At 32.8% G+C, this 14,341-nt stretch overlaps 2 protein-coding genes across 3 annotated transcripts in view; one reads left to right on the top strand and one right to left on the bottom strand.

Annotated features, from left to right (window-relative positions):
- Positions 1 to 5,980, bottom strand: part of LOC129758524 (X-linked retinitis pigmentosa GTPase regulator) — a 41,909-nt gene extending 35,929 nt beyond the window's left edge. The window contains exon 1 of one of the 2 annotated variants that reach the window (XM_055756037.1): positions 5,452 to 5,980. The gene's annotated coding sequence lies outside the window, so the exon portion shown is untranslated. The remainder of the gene's footprint in view (positions 1 to 5,451) is intronic. The other variant, XM_055756038.1, reaches the window with a different exon arrangement.
- The window catches only part of LOC129758525 (HIV Tat-specific factor 1), a 329,990-nt gene that overhangs the window by 36,178 nt on the left and 279,471 nt on the right, over positions 1 to 14,341 (top strand). The window lies entirely within an intron of this gene.

Raw genomic sequence — 14,341 nt, 5'->3', positions numbered from 1 at the left:
TTTGAATTCCTCCTCCTGGCCGACCTAAGCGTTAAGATCTTCGATGACGATCTTGATATCATGCTTTGGGCAGCGGTCGTATTCACGTTCCAGCTGCGCGTAGAATTAGTCTTTGTCGTCACCGGCACTTCCGAGGTGAAGGTTGTGCACGTTGATAGTTCTGATGTTGAAGAACCGGCTTTTCATCCTCAACCGGAACAATCATGTCGATCGGCACCATCCGATCACGCGCTTCTCCATCTTCTCCATCACTATAATAGCTGTTCCGAGCTCGTGTGTGTTACCGCAGCTCTTATAGATGGCCAGTCTTGTAAGCGGTCACCATCGTTTGAAATTTTTCGGAGACGGTCACAACACATCTCTCTTGATTATCATGGAATGCGCTATCGTTTGATCGGAGAGCAAAAAATGTCAAATGATATTTCGGATATTTGTAGTGGTTAGTCGTTTGACCATCATTCCATGCGTTGCAAATCAATCATTCCACATTGTTCGACCAACACATCCAAACACGCCCGGCCCTGTTCAGCAGCGGATATTTTTTACGCAGGAGAGAGTGAACAGAAAGGATTACCTTCGTTTATTGAGCCTATACTTTCTGCTGCGTGAAAGGGACAGGCGACGTCGGGAATTTTGGTCGTTTGACCATCAAATCATCGTTCTCGTGTACCATGACCAGACTTGTAAACCATCGACATTTTCTCTGACAGTCGCACAGTTTGCTTTTATCAGTTTTATTGTTCGTGCCATCAAACGAATGCGACCGAAAACTTGCCGAACAGTCGACTACCATCAAACGAAACGACATCCATTCTTCTTTGTGTGATTGTCGAACGAAATTTCGTATCTTGGTACACGGGAGGGATAATTTGATGGTCAAACGACCATCATTCCCGACAGTTTACGACATCGCCTATCTCTTTCACGCAGCAGAACTTACAGACTCAATAAGCAAATGCAATCTTTTCTATGCACTCCCTCCTGTTGAAAGAAAATTCGCCACTCTGCAGCGCCGGGTGATGTTTGGATGTGTTGGTCGAACAATGTGGAATGATTATCGCGATTATCTACGCAAGAGGGATGATAGTCAAACGACTAACCACACCAAAGATCAAAATTTCATTTGACATTTTTTTGCTCTCCGATCAAACGATTGCGCTCTCCACGATTGTCACGAAAGATGTGTGGTGGTTGTCTCCGGAAAAATTCAAACGATGGTGACCACTTACAAGCCTGACCATGACACCAAATTTCATTCGACAATCACGCATAGGGGAATGCGTGACATTTCGACTGATAGTAGTCGGCTGTTGCGTTAGTATTTGGTCGCATTCGTTTGATGGTGAGAACAGTGAAATTGACGGAAGCAGGCTGTGCGACTGTCAGAGAGAATTTCGATGGTTTACAAGTCTGTAGATGGCACAACCATCTGAGTACGTTCGTACCGTAGAGCCCTTCCAGCATACACGGAGAAAAAATTTTCATATACCATATATCTGATTGATTCTCGACCAACTATAATTTTCAAAATTTCAACAATACGTATAATAGACAATCTGTTGATTTCGTGCATTCAACAATATAAATAATACATTCCACTATAGTTGTATGATTGATTTTGTGCATTCAACTATAAATATAATAGATTTAACTATAATGTACGATTGATGTCATGCATTCAACAATAATTTTAGTAGATTCAACTTTAATGATATGATTAATTTGATTATATATATGATAGAACTATAATAACATGATTGATTTAATTATAAATATGATAAATTCAACTATAATAATAAAGCTTAGTTCTTTTAGAAATGGGACACTTTGATTTGCTGATAGCTTATTTACTTGTAATCGGACATTCAAAATTTTGTCAGCATTTTGCTGCCAGTAAAAAGTAATATTAGTCCAATTTTTCTCAAAATTTTTAATTTACGCGTTTCTGAAATGTTTACGATGCATAAGAAAAAAATTAAAAAACATTTTGCACAGTTTACTTCAAAATCCATCATTTTCAATAGATAGCTGACAAAACCGTTGATTATTCAAAGAATTACTGTGTGTAAGTGGTGGAAAAGTATGCAAACACTGTCAAAAATGTCCACAAAGTTCAAATCAAGCATTGGAGTAAAGCACATGATCGGCATCTACGGTTAAGAGTCATCGAGGAAGACAAGTCTCATATCAGCATTTTTAATTTTGAATAAGCGAAAAACTGATGGTAGATCGCAAAAATGTCCGAGATTTTTTTTCTCCGACAAGCTGAAAGTGTTGCCTAGTAATAAATCATTCAAACCTAACCTCAAACAACAATTTTTTGCTAGTTCCAGAGCTCGTAAGCTGTATAGCTGGTACCGAGGCTATGGGACAGATGATTTCTGATGAACGACAATACTTATGAAATACCATATTTCAAACAAATTCCAACGTTTGAATCCTATACCATGTCTGCTCATGGCAAGGTTCCGAGCATGTATTTGCTGGTTGTTTTGTAAAAATTATAATGAATTGCCAAAATTCTTTTCCTGTGGAAAAAAAAACAATTTTTAAAACGAAATCTTTGGATTTCTCTGTTTTTAAAAGCCTGAAAGGAGTAATGTTGTATGTATCCTTCGCAACCTACGATCTATACTATCTGGTTATACTTCAAATTCAATCTCATGATGATTTAACTTCGTTATTGTCACGTTTTGCCAGCTGAAATTCCATTAAAAAACACTAAAAAAGTGACTAATTTGATAATTTCGAAACAGCTGTATCCACTGAATTACCCTCAGTTTCTTCTAAAAAAGAGAAGTATTGGACCGAAAAGTATCAGAAATTGAAGGAGGAGAATGTAACCACCTAAAATACAGATTTCACGAGGTATGAGTTTGAAAAACTGATCAACATGACTGAAAAAAAATGTGCGCCGGCCGATTGGAGGTACCAACAATAAAGTAGATGTTTTTCTTACAAAAAATGATAAATAATTTTTTTAAAATTTTTTCCTGAATTATCATAAAATAACCTTCAATTCCTTCATAGAAAGTGTTTAGATCAAACAAATGGTTTTTTAAATACATGCATTCTTAACTGTCCCATTTCTAAAAGAACTAAGCTGTAGAAAACTGACCGAACTGACTCCGCTGTTATTCTTTTTGCGTCTTGATGCATGGTTGCTCAGTATATTTTGCGTCTTAACTAATCGGTCCCGGAAGACGTCCTCAGAAGGTCGTGCTCCTGTACCCGGCGAAGGTTGACCTTGGAGGAAAATTCACTCAATATCATGACATCAATCTATCATACGCTGACTACGCTTCACGTAAAGGAACGTCGAGACCCACGTCGATTTCGCGGGCAGCAAGAGTACCTTGCCCAATTCCATGAACTATCGGCCTAATACACGACCGCTGCCAGGAACTGGTAAGGGAAAATGTTTCCCCATCGCCGGAGAGCGCTTGAGCTTTGCCACCATTGTCAGGAAATACCGGCTAGCCCTAAAAACAGCACTACGATCGTTCCAAGGAACACGTACTGGTTTCACACTTACGATTTTTTTTAAATTTTTTACTGATGAACACGGATGAACACTATAGTATTCAAGTAGAATACAATCAGTCATTAAAATATAGTTTAATTCTCTATTTATATTTCAATACCTAGAATCAATCATACATTTGTAGTTGAATCTATCGTATTTACGGTTGAACCAATTATACCACTACAACTGAATCTATCATATTTATAGTTAAATGTTAGGGGTCAACCAGAAATATGTAGTTGAATCTATTATATTTATAGTTGAATAACTAAAATCAATCATACAATTGTAGTTGAATTTATCATATTTACAGTTGAATAGATTGTTCCATTACAATTGAATCTATCGTATTTATAGTTAAATGTGAGACGTCAACCAGAAATGTATAGTTGAATCTATTATATTTATAGTTGAATGCCTAAAATCAATCATACAAATGTAGTTGGATCTATCATATTAACAATTGTATAATATCAGTTGATTCTATTATACTCCTAGTTGATTGCGTAGAGTCAATCATCAGTTTGTAGTTTAGTTTTTTATATTTATAGTTGGATGCGAAAAAAACAACAACGCTTTGAGAATTGGTATAACCAGCTGAAATAATTAGAACAACTGTGGTTATTTTTCGTGTACCCACTGCAGCGCTACGATGTCGAATTTGTGGCTCTTCAACTCGTTGGAGAGCACGTGACTATTGCCTACAAAATTTAGAATTTAGAATTTTCTTCAAACTTTTTAGCTAAAATCACTAGCCATTAATCTGAATACCACTGTGTTCAGCAGACCACTGTGGTATCTACTGGCTCCCACGGAATATTAAACCTGAAGAAAAAAAAAGTGAAATAGAAGAAAAATCCTTTACCGACCTACCACGTGCCGGGGGGTGGTTCATGAATGGTTTAGACCTTGTAAGGGAAGTGAAAAAAAAAACAACTCAAAGAACACTACTGGCTGGTTGACCAAAAGGTTTACGAGCCGTTCCTTATCTATCATCAATATTTTGACTATGTAGCCGAGAAAATCTTTATTGGAACACTTGTTAATAAATCATCCTACTATAAGATGGTTCTGCTTTTTAGCTGGATTATGAATTGAAGATGTTTTTGATACATTTTGTGCATTAGTTTGTAAGGTTTGATCTTACAGTATCAACAGAGGATTCAACAAAACTAACTTTCTATTTATTATTTAGAAGTGTAAATTTTTGTACACAATTTTCAAAAAAAGATCCAATTTCTGTTATCTGTTTTCCGTGAATATACATTATGACTATTTCGTTAAAACCTGTTCTGAATGTTTACTTATTACTAACAATTTTTTCGTTTTTTATGTCTTTTCAGGTAAGCTGTGATCAATAAATACCACAACAGCTTCATAAACTACGCTTCATCAGGTCATCATACTCTGTGGCGTGGCTACTGACTAGACTGTTCTACTCGATTCTACTTCCTGGTAAAGGTATAGATTTCACGTGCACTCACTCACCAAACTGATCCCCTTTATTAAGAATTTATGAATGGGTTTCTGACCCAGTCAGTCGGTCGAAACTGGTCAGTGTAGGGTGGAGGTTTTTCCCATCTTGCACTATATTTTGGATGTTGAGGGGAAATCGAATAATAGAAAGGAACCAAAATTCGGGTAAGTAATAATTTCGATTTTTCCCAGCAGGTGATTAACTAGGTCGAGTGCCATCTGTGTTTCTTCCGTTTTTGTTTCTTGAACAAATTAATCGGACACATCCAACTTCCTAGCATCTAATTGGAGGAAAAATATAGTATCACGATATAGAATCAGTCACCTGAATCTTGACTTGGTTTCTTGCCTTTATTTCCGATACAGTAGGGTGCAGAAATCTTGATTTTCTCCTTTATAGAATTGACTTTTTTAAATACTTAAGTTTGAATCATCAGAAATCCCCATACCTCTCTTTGATCCACTTGCTAATTTTAAGGACAATTTAACAGTAGTAACGTTTCAGTGCCCAAAGTTCCACTTCCGGCTTCTGCTTCAACGACTTTCCTGTCAACCGGCTGGTAACTGCACTAACTATTTCCTACAGACCAAAATTCCTACACAGCCAGCGTTTGCAGCCAGGAATTCATTAGAATACCAAACGAAGAAATTCGACTCGCTCCACATCCTCTTCCCCAAATACTGAAGAAGTGACTTCAGCTTCAGAGTATGCACTTCCCCAAAATCTCTGTCCCAAATTACATCAGACTCTAGTCGAGACGAATTTCAAGAGTCGCCTCATTATGTTGATTTCGATCCCTCGTTCGGCTAAGTTATTCCAGTTGCAGGCGATTAGCGACACCGAATGGTCCACTTTTTTGAGAAGATATAGGTACACTTTTTGTTTTTGATTAACTTTCGGCTAATTGTGTGGTTTCCTTTTTCCCTAGGATCAAATTTAAGCGAGCACTCTTTGGAACGACCTGTGTTGAACTGCACTTTACGAATATCAGACTCCCCACAAGCCTTGAACTTGTGCCGGAATGTGCGGGGGAGTGAGCTTCTAGTGCTCCTCGAAGCAACGACAACGTTGCTAAAACAAACTTTAACATCAACAACAACCGGTGGTGGAATTTAATTCACCCTCCTCTGATTCATGTTAGATTAGACTGATTCATCGAAGTTCGATAATTTAGATAAATTAGAAAAGAACAATCTGAACTTCTTCCTAGAAGAAATCTAATTAAAAAAAACATTTATGTAACGGAGATGCTGAATAACCAAACTTTTTCAACAACATTCCATAAAAAAATCTAGTCTACCAACTTGATAAAGAAAGTTTCACCCGTACTCAAGAGCGATAATCTTCTCAAATTTGAACCATTCTCCCGGCGCCGATAAAAGTTTAATTATTGGGGTGTTACCAAGGGGAAATGTTCTGGCAACTTACTACACACACGCTGCATGTTTTCTTCTGCATTTCCGGGTTCCCGAAACGCAAAAGGTTAAGGTAGTTCAAGTGGAAATTTGCAGACCCCTCCTCCTCTCTTCATACAATGTCGCTGCGTATTCCCCCATTTTGGTGTGGTGTAAATTCCGATAGTTGCCCTAGAGATGTGCCTTTACGGGTGGAAAATTACTTGGAGTTTAATCGATTGCTCGGTGTGGATTGTTCAGATTCTTGGTGTGGCATTTAACATTGTTGGTTTTTCATGTAGGTACCTATTTTTTATTAAATTTATGGCTTCTGAATAGATTTTGCTCAATGCCAGAGATATAAGAGCAACCAGATTGAAGGTGAGGTACACAAGTATGTTGAATTTTTTCAAACAGCTGCTGCATTCAATAAGACTAATATAAGATTTCAAAACTTCTGAAGTTACTTGATGGGTTGATTATGGTATTCGGGAGACATTTAAAAAAACATTAATAATTTCATTAGAAGACAGTTTTGTTTATTTCAATACTCTTAAACAAAATATTCAGCCAAATATCCAATTTTAGCCATGCAACCCATCTTCTACGAGTTGATAAATAGTAAAATTGACGAAACAGAAAAAACTGTCCGAATTGACCATTTTGGCCAAATTGATAAAATTGAATGTACAAAATTGTAAAAATTGACAAATAAGACGAAAATGACAAAAATGACAAAAATTACGAAAATAACAGAAAAGATAAAAATGACAAAAATGACAAAAATGTCAAGAATGACAATACTTACAAATGACTAAACTGACTAAAATGACAATAATCACAGAAATGACTAAAATCACTGAAATGACTAAAATCCCTGCAATGACTAAAATTACTGACAAAAATAACTAAAATAACTAAAATGACTTAAATAACTAAAATGACTTAAATAACTAAAATGACTTAAATAACTAAAATGACAAAAATGACTAAAATGATTTAAATGACTAAAATGACAAACATTACAAAATTGCCAAAAATTACAAAAAATACAAAAAAGACAAAAATTACAAAATAATAAAAATGACACAAATGATAAAACTGATAGAAGTTGACAAAAATGAAAAAAAATACAAAAATGCAAAAATGACAAAAATTAAAAAAAGTAATAAAATTGACAAGAATCACAAAAATCACAAAAATCACAAAAATGACAAAAATGACAAAAATTACAAAAATGACAAACATGACAAAAATGACAAAAATGATAAAAATGACAAAAAAAATACAAAAATGACAAAAATGAAAAAAATTACAAAATTGACAAAAGTAACAAAAATGACAAAAATGACAAAAAACACAAAATTCACAAAAATCTCAAAAATGACAAATATCGCAAAAAATCACAAAAATCACAGAAATCACAAAAAAGACAAAAATGATAAAAAAAAACAAAAATGACAAAAATGGAAAAAAAATGACAAAAATGACCAAAATCACAAAAATGACAAAAATGACACAAATGACAAGAATGACACAAATGACAAAAATGACAAAAATGATTAAAATGACAAAAATTACAAAAATTACGAAATATATTAAAATTATAAAAATGACAAAAATGACAAAAATGACAAAAATGACAAAAATGACAAAAATGACATAAATGACAAAAATGACAAAAATGACAAAAATGACAAAAATGACAAAAATGACAAAAATGACAAAAATGACAAAAATGACAAAAATGACAAAAATGACAAAAATGACAAAAATGACAAAAATGACAAAAATGACAAAAATGACAAAAATGACAAAAATGACAAAAATGACAAAAATGACAAAAATGACAAAAATGACAAAAATGACAAAAATGACAAAAATGACAAAAATGACAAAAATGACAAAAATGACAAAAATGACAAAAATGACAAAAATGACAAAAATGACAAAATGACAAAAATGACAAAAATGACAAATAAAATTGACAAAAATGACAAATATGACAAAAATGACAGAAATGACAAAAAAATACAAAAATAACAAATAGGTATGACCAAAATGATAGAAATGACACAAATGATAAAACTGATAGAAGTTGACAAAAATGACAAAAATCAAAAAAAAGACAAAAATGACAAAAATGAAAAATGTTATTAAAAATGACAAAAATGACAAAAATGACAAAAATTACAAAAATGACAAAAATGACAAAAATGACAAAAATGACAAAAATGACAAAAATTAAAAAATTACAAAAATCACAAAAATAACAAAAATGACAAAAATGACAAAAACGACAAAAATGGCCAAAATGACAAAAATGACAAAAATGACAAAAATGACAAAAATGACAAAAATGACAAAAATGACAAAAATGACAAAAATGACAAAAATGACAAAAATGACAAAAATGACAAAAATAACAAAAACGACAAAAATGACAAAAATGACAAAAATGACAAAAATGACAAAAATGACAAAAATGACAAAAATGACAAAAATGACAAAAATGACAAAAATGACAAAAATGACAAAAATGACAAAAATAACAAAAATGACAAAAATGACAAAAATGATAAAAATGACAAAAATGACCAAAATGACAAAAATGACAAAAATGACAAAAATGACAAAAAATGACAAAAATGACAAAAATGACAAAAATGACAAAAATGACAAAAATGACAAAAATGACAAAAATGACAAAAATGACAAAAATGACAAAAATGACAAAAATGACAAAAATGACAAAAATGACAAAAATGACAAAAATGACAAAAATGACAAAAATGACAAAAATGACAAAAATGACAAAAATGACTGTACGGACGCAGGATTCCGTTCTTAGTGTCCCACGAATTGGGTCCCAAACGGCTGACGAAAACGGGTGAGCAGGAAGCAACAATGGGTCATCAACTTGACCAGCGATGGCGGAGCGAAACAAGACCAAGAACGAACGAACTTTCGGGTGGTAAAAAACACGTCCGTTGCGCGCGAATAGGTTTGAAAAGTGATCTTTATTGAAGCATAAATACATACATGTCACTTACGAGCTATTGTTTGAATTCACGATTCACTTTTTCGTCAAGATTTTTCTCACTCTTAGAACTATATGGTGTGAGTGTGCAGTGTTGTCAATTCAATGTTTTGTGTTGTGTGTTGTGTGAAATTGTGTTCGGTGAAATTCATGTTTTATGTGTACTATTTACAAGATATTTCTTCCCTTATAACTATTTCACTTAACATTCGTATTTTATAGCATTTTTTCGTATTTTGTTTGTAATTCATTGAAGTTTTCGTATTTTATCGTTATTATTTCTTCTGGACCGCTGTTCGTTGTGACTGCGCCGGAACAATGACAAAAATGACAAAAATGACAAAAATGACAAAACTGACAAAAATGACAAAAATGACAAAAATGACAAAAATGACAAAAATGACAAAAATGACAAAAATGACAAAAATGACAAAAATGACAAAAATAACAAAAATGACAAAAATGACAAGAATGACAAAAATGACAAAAGTGACAAAAATGACAAAAATAACAAAAATGACAAAAATGACAAAAATGACAAAAATCACAAAAATCACAAAAATCACAAAAATGACAAAAAATGACAAAAATGACAAAAATGATTAAAATGACAAAAAGACAAAAAGAAAAAAATGACAAAAATAACAAAAATGACAATAATTACAAAAATTACAAAAATGACAAAAATTTCAAAAATGACAAAAATTTCAAAAATGACAAAAATGACAAAAATGACAAAAATGACAAAAATGACAAAAAAATGACAAAAAAATGACAAAAATGACAAAAATGAGAAAATGGCAAAAGTGACAAAAAAGATAAAAATGACAAAAAAGACAAAAACGACAAAAAAGGACAAAAAAAAAATTGAAAAAAAATGATAAAAAGACAAAATGAGAAAAAAAAATAAAAAAAAACAAAAATGACAAAAATGACAAAAATCACCAAAAATGACAAAAATGACAAACATGACAAAAATGACAAAAATGACAAACATGATAAAAAAAGATAAAAATGACAAACCTAACAAAAATGACAAAAATGGCAAAAAAGACAAAAAAGACAAAAATGACAAACATGACAAAAATGACAAAAAATACAAAAATTACAAGAATTACAAAAATTACAAAAATTACAAAAATTACAAAAATTACAAAAATTACAAAAATTACAAAAATGACAAAAACTAAAAAATTAACAAAAATGACAAAAATGACAAAAATGACGAAAAAAACCAAAATGATAAAATGAATAAAATTGACAAAATTGACAATAATTACAAAAATGAAAAAAATGACACAATTTGACAAAAATGGCGAAAAGGAAAAAAATTACTAAACTTTTACAAACGACAAAATATAGTGTCAAAATTGACAAAACTTATCGACATAATCGATGAAACTAATTGAAAAAAAAAAGATGAAACTGACAATCGACCATTTTGGCCGAATTGACAAAATTTACATAATTGAACATAAATGACAAACTTGACTAATTTAACTATATTGACAAAATTTATTGAAAAACCTCATTTACGAAATTCCAAATAGACAACGTTTAGAAAATTGACCATATGCTGTACTCCAAAAGGAGTAAATTGAGTGAGTTTATAATGTCATAAAAACGGGATCATACAAGATATTCCCGAATTAAGTCATTCAAAAATCTCTTATTTGTTGCAAATCATGTTATTTATATGAAGATTATGATTATTTCAAAATACTTTTATGACCCATTCCAGCGTGACGTCACAACGTTTGCAAAACCATTTTTTGGTATTTTGTATGTCAATTTTATAGTTCACTAGCTGACCCGGTGTGCTTTGCTACACCTTTCAAAATCGAATAATATTTTCAGAATTTATTCATATTTTTATTGTTTTTTTGGCATTGTTTTAAATCAAAATTTAGCATAATTCATAATCAACCGCTATAAAATGAGAGCTGCATCTGGAGTTTCGGATTTCAACACAAAAACTACTAATATCCTGAATCTTGATCTATTGATCTTTGTGTTAAAGATCTGATATTTTTTATCTGTTTCTTTAAGCTTCGCCCTTAAAAAGGAGGGTTTGAAATTAATCGTACGCAAACAATCCAACTGATAAAATATGGTTGTTTTTGCTTGATATGTTCTGGATTTATGCTAAAAAAAACTGATAAGAGAGCTTCCCCCTGTCCTTTCCATCACCCCCTGCTGAATGGAGATCGTGATCTTTAATAATCATACCCATTTTTTTCGTTCTCAAAAATCTTCTTGTATCAAATATTGTTCCATTGGTTGATAAATTTTTAAGCTTTACAACCAAATTTATATGGAACTCCCTCCTTCCTTCTTCTCTCTACACTGTAAAGCGTACAATCGTAAAACATATCCCGTAACCAAGTACCTTTCCATGCCATATTTGTTTCCATTTGATGGTTTTGTCAGCATAAATTGAGAACTTTACTAACAATATTGTATTGGGCTCACCTCCCTCCTCCTATGTACCTACTCACCGAAAGGAGGATGGTGTGTCAGATTATAATAGAATCATACCAAAATTATTTTCCATGTTTAGTTTTGTCCATTTCTCGGATTTTGTAAAAAAAAAGTTAAATGTAAGATTTCCTCTTCCCTTCCTATATTCCCAATTCTATCATCCCACTGCAAGAAAGGAATTGTTTGACATAGCAAAAATTTCTCGTATTGAAATACCATTTGATTGCAAAATTTGTTTTTTTTTGCGTTGTAAATTATTGAGTTATGCATAAATTTGAAAGGAAGTACCATCCCCCTTCCGTTTTCCCCATTGAATGGAGGGGTGAAAACTTAATATTCATAAAAGTATTTTCTGTACTCAAATACTTTTTGATGCCAAATTTTATTTCTATAAATTCTTGAGTTATGCAAAAAAGATTGTATGGAAGCCCCCCTTTCCCCCTGTATATCTTTCCGCTGAAAAAAGGTGGGGCTTCAATTTATAATAGAAACATTTCTCGTATCCAAATACCCTCACATGCCAAATATGGTTCAATTTGCTTAATCAGCTCTCTAGTTATACTGAAAATTGTAAGGGAGACTTCTTCTCCCCCTTTTCATCCACCTTTTTGAAGGAGTGAGGGATATCAAATATTCATAGAAGCATTTCTCGTACCCAAATATCGTACCATGCCAAATTTGGTTCCATTTGTTGTTGTAGTTCTTGAGTTATGCAATAAAAATTGTATGAAACTTCCCTCCCTCTATCCTTTCTCCCCGCTGGAAGAAAAAGAGTCTCAAACAATCATTAGAACATGTCACGTTCCCAAATATCCGCCCAAACCTAATTTGGTTCCATTTGCTTGATTAGTTTTTGAGTTAATTAAAAAATTAAAATGAGGGCCCCTCCCCCATTTGTATCTCCCTACTGAAAAGAGTGAGGGGTCTCAAATTATCACAGAAATATTTTTCGTATCCAAATACCTTCCCATGCCAAATTTTGTTCCATTAGCTTTATTAGTTTTTGAGTTATGTAAAAAAAAATATGAAAGAGGCCCCTCCCCCTTTCAACTGCAAAGAGGGAGAGGTCTCCAATAATCGTTGAAATATTTTCCGTATGAAAATACCTTCCCATGCCGAATTTGATTCCAATATCTTGATTAGTTTTCGAATTATATGAAAAATTGTAAGGTAGCCCCCCTCCCCCATGTCTATCACCCCACTGAGAGGAGGGAGGGGTACCTAATATTTATTGAAATATTCCTCATTCCCAAATACCATCCCATGCCAAATTTGATAACATTTGCTTGATTGGTTCTCGAGTTATGCAAAAAAATGTTTTTAGTATGAGAGGCCCCTCCCCCCTTCCTGTTAGGGGGAGGGGTTTCAAACCATAATAGGAACCTTCCCCGGTCTCCAATACCCCCACCTGCCAAGTTTCACGTAAATCGGTTCAGTAGTTTCTGAGTCTATAGGGAACAGACAGAAAGACAGACAGACAGACAGAAATTCATTTATATATATATAGATATCGCACATTGAAAAAAGTTATACCTCCAAGTTCAGAATTTAATTCACTACCATTCAAAATCAAAAGTATTTTGTCGAACAAATCGTTATCAAAATATAAGCAAAGGAATCGTGACGTCACAACGCGCCACTTTTTCCACTTTTCTTTTTTTTACAAAACCGTATTATCTGTTCTTTTCAGTTCGATCAAATTTTATGAATATTTCAAAAAAGTATCGATTTATTGCAACCAACAAATCGCTGTTTTTGATTTATTAAATGTTGATTTAAATACATATATTTTAGAGCGATTCAGTTTCGTGACGTCACAACGCGCCATTTTTTTAAAGCAAGTTTTTGCAAAGCGTGGTGACGTCACGAAACTTTATGGTCATCAAAGTGTAATTTTCAAATTAATGCTTATTTTACTAAAAATGCTCAAAAACTCAACAAATAATATGATTTGGTCATAAAATCAATCCATTTATTCTCAAAAGATTAAAGGAATTGAATCTATAAGGCCCATATAAACAGATATGGTTGCAACACTGCGCACATAAATTTGATTCGAAATTTATTTGTGCGATCATGTGAATATTATTTTGCAAAAAAACTAATACTAGGAATTTTTTTTTCGAAAGCGTTGAAATGTGTTTCTGAATCTTTTTAATATTTAATTGCGAAAAAAGGAACAATAAATGATAATTTCAAAAGCCTTCGATGTTTTAAAAGTTAGTTAATGGATACTAGAGAGCCTAAAGCAGCCGACTTATGAAAATCTTATAAATTGCAAGCTTAGGTAGATCCCAGGCCTAGCACAAAGTCCAGTGCTAAATTGTGGGGATCGGACCACGGAAATAGATGGCGCAATAAGCTTAACGTTTGTAAGGAATTAAGAGAAATTTTTCTTTAAAAAAAAATGAACACCCAGTTTT

This window comes from Uranotaenia lowii, chromosome 3 (genome assembly GCF_029784155.1).
Source record: "Uranotaenia lowii strain MFRU-FL chromosome 3, ASM2978415v1, whole genome shotgun sequence".
Lineage (NCBI taxonomy): Eukaryota > Metazoa > Arthropoda > Insecta > Diptera > Culicidae > Uranotaenia > Uranotaenia lowii.
The sequence above is the reverse complement of the archived record's forward strand: the minus strand, read 5'-3'. Positions and strand labels throughout refer to the sequence as shown.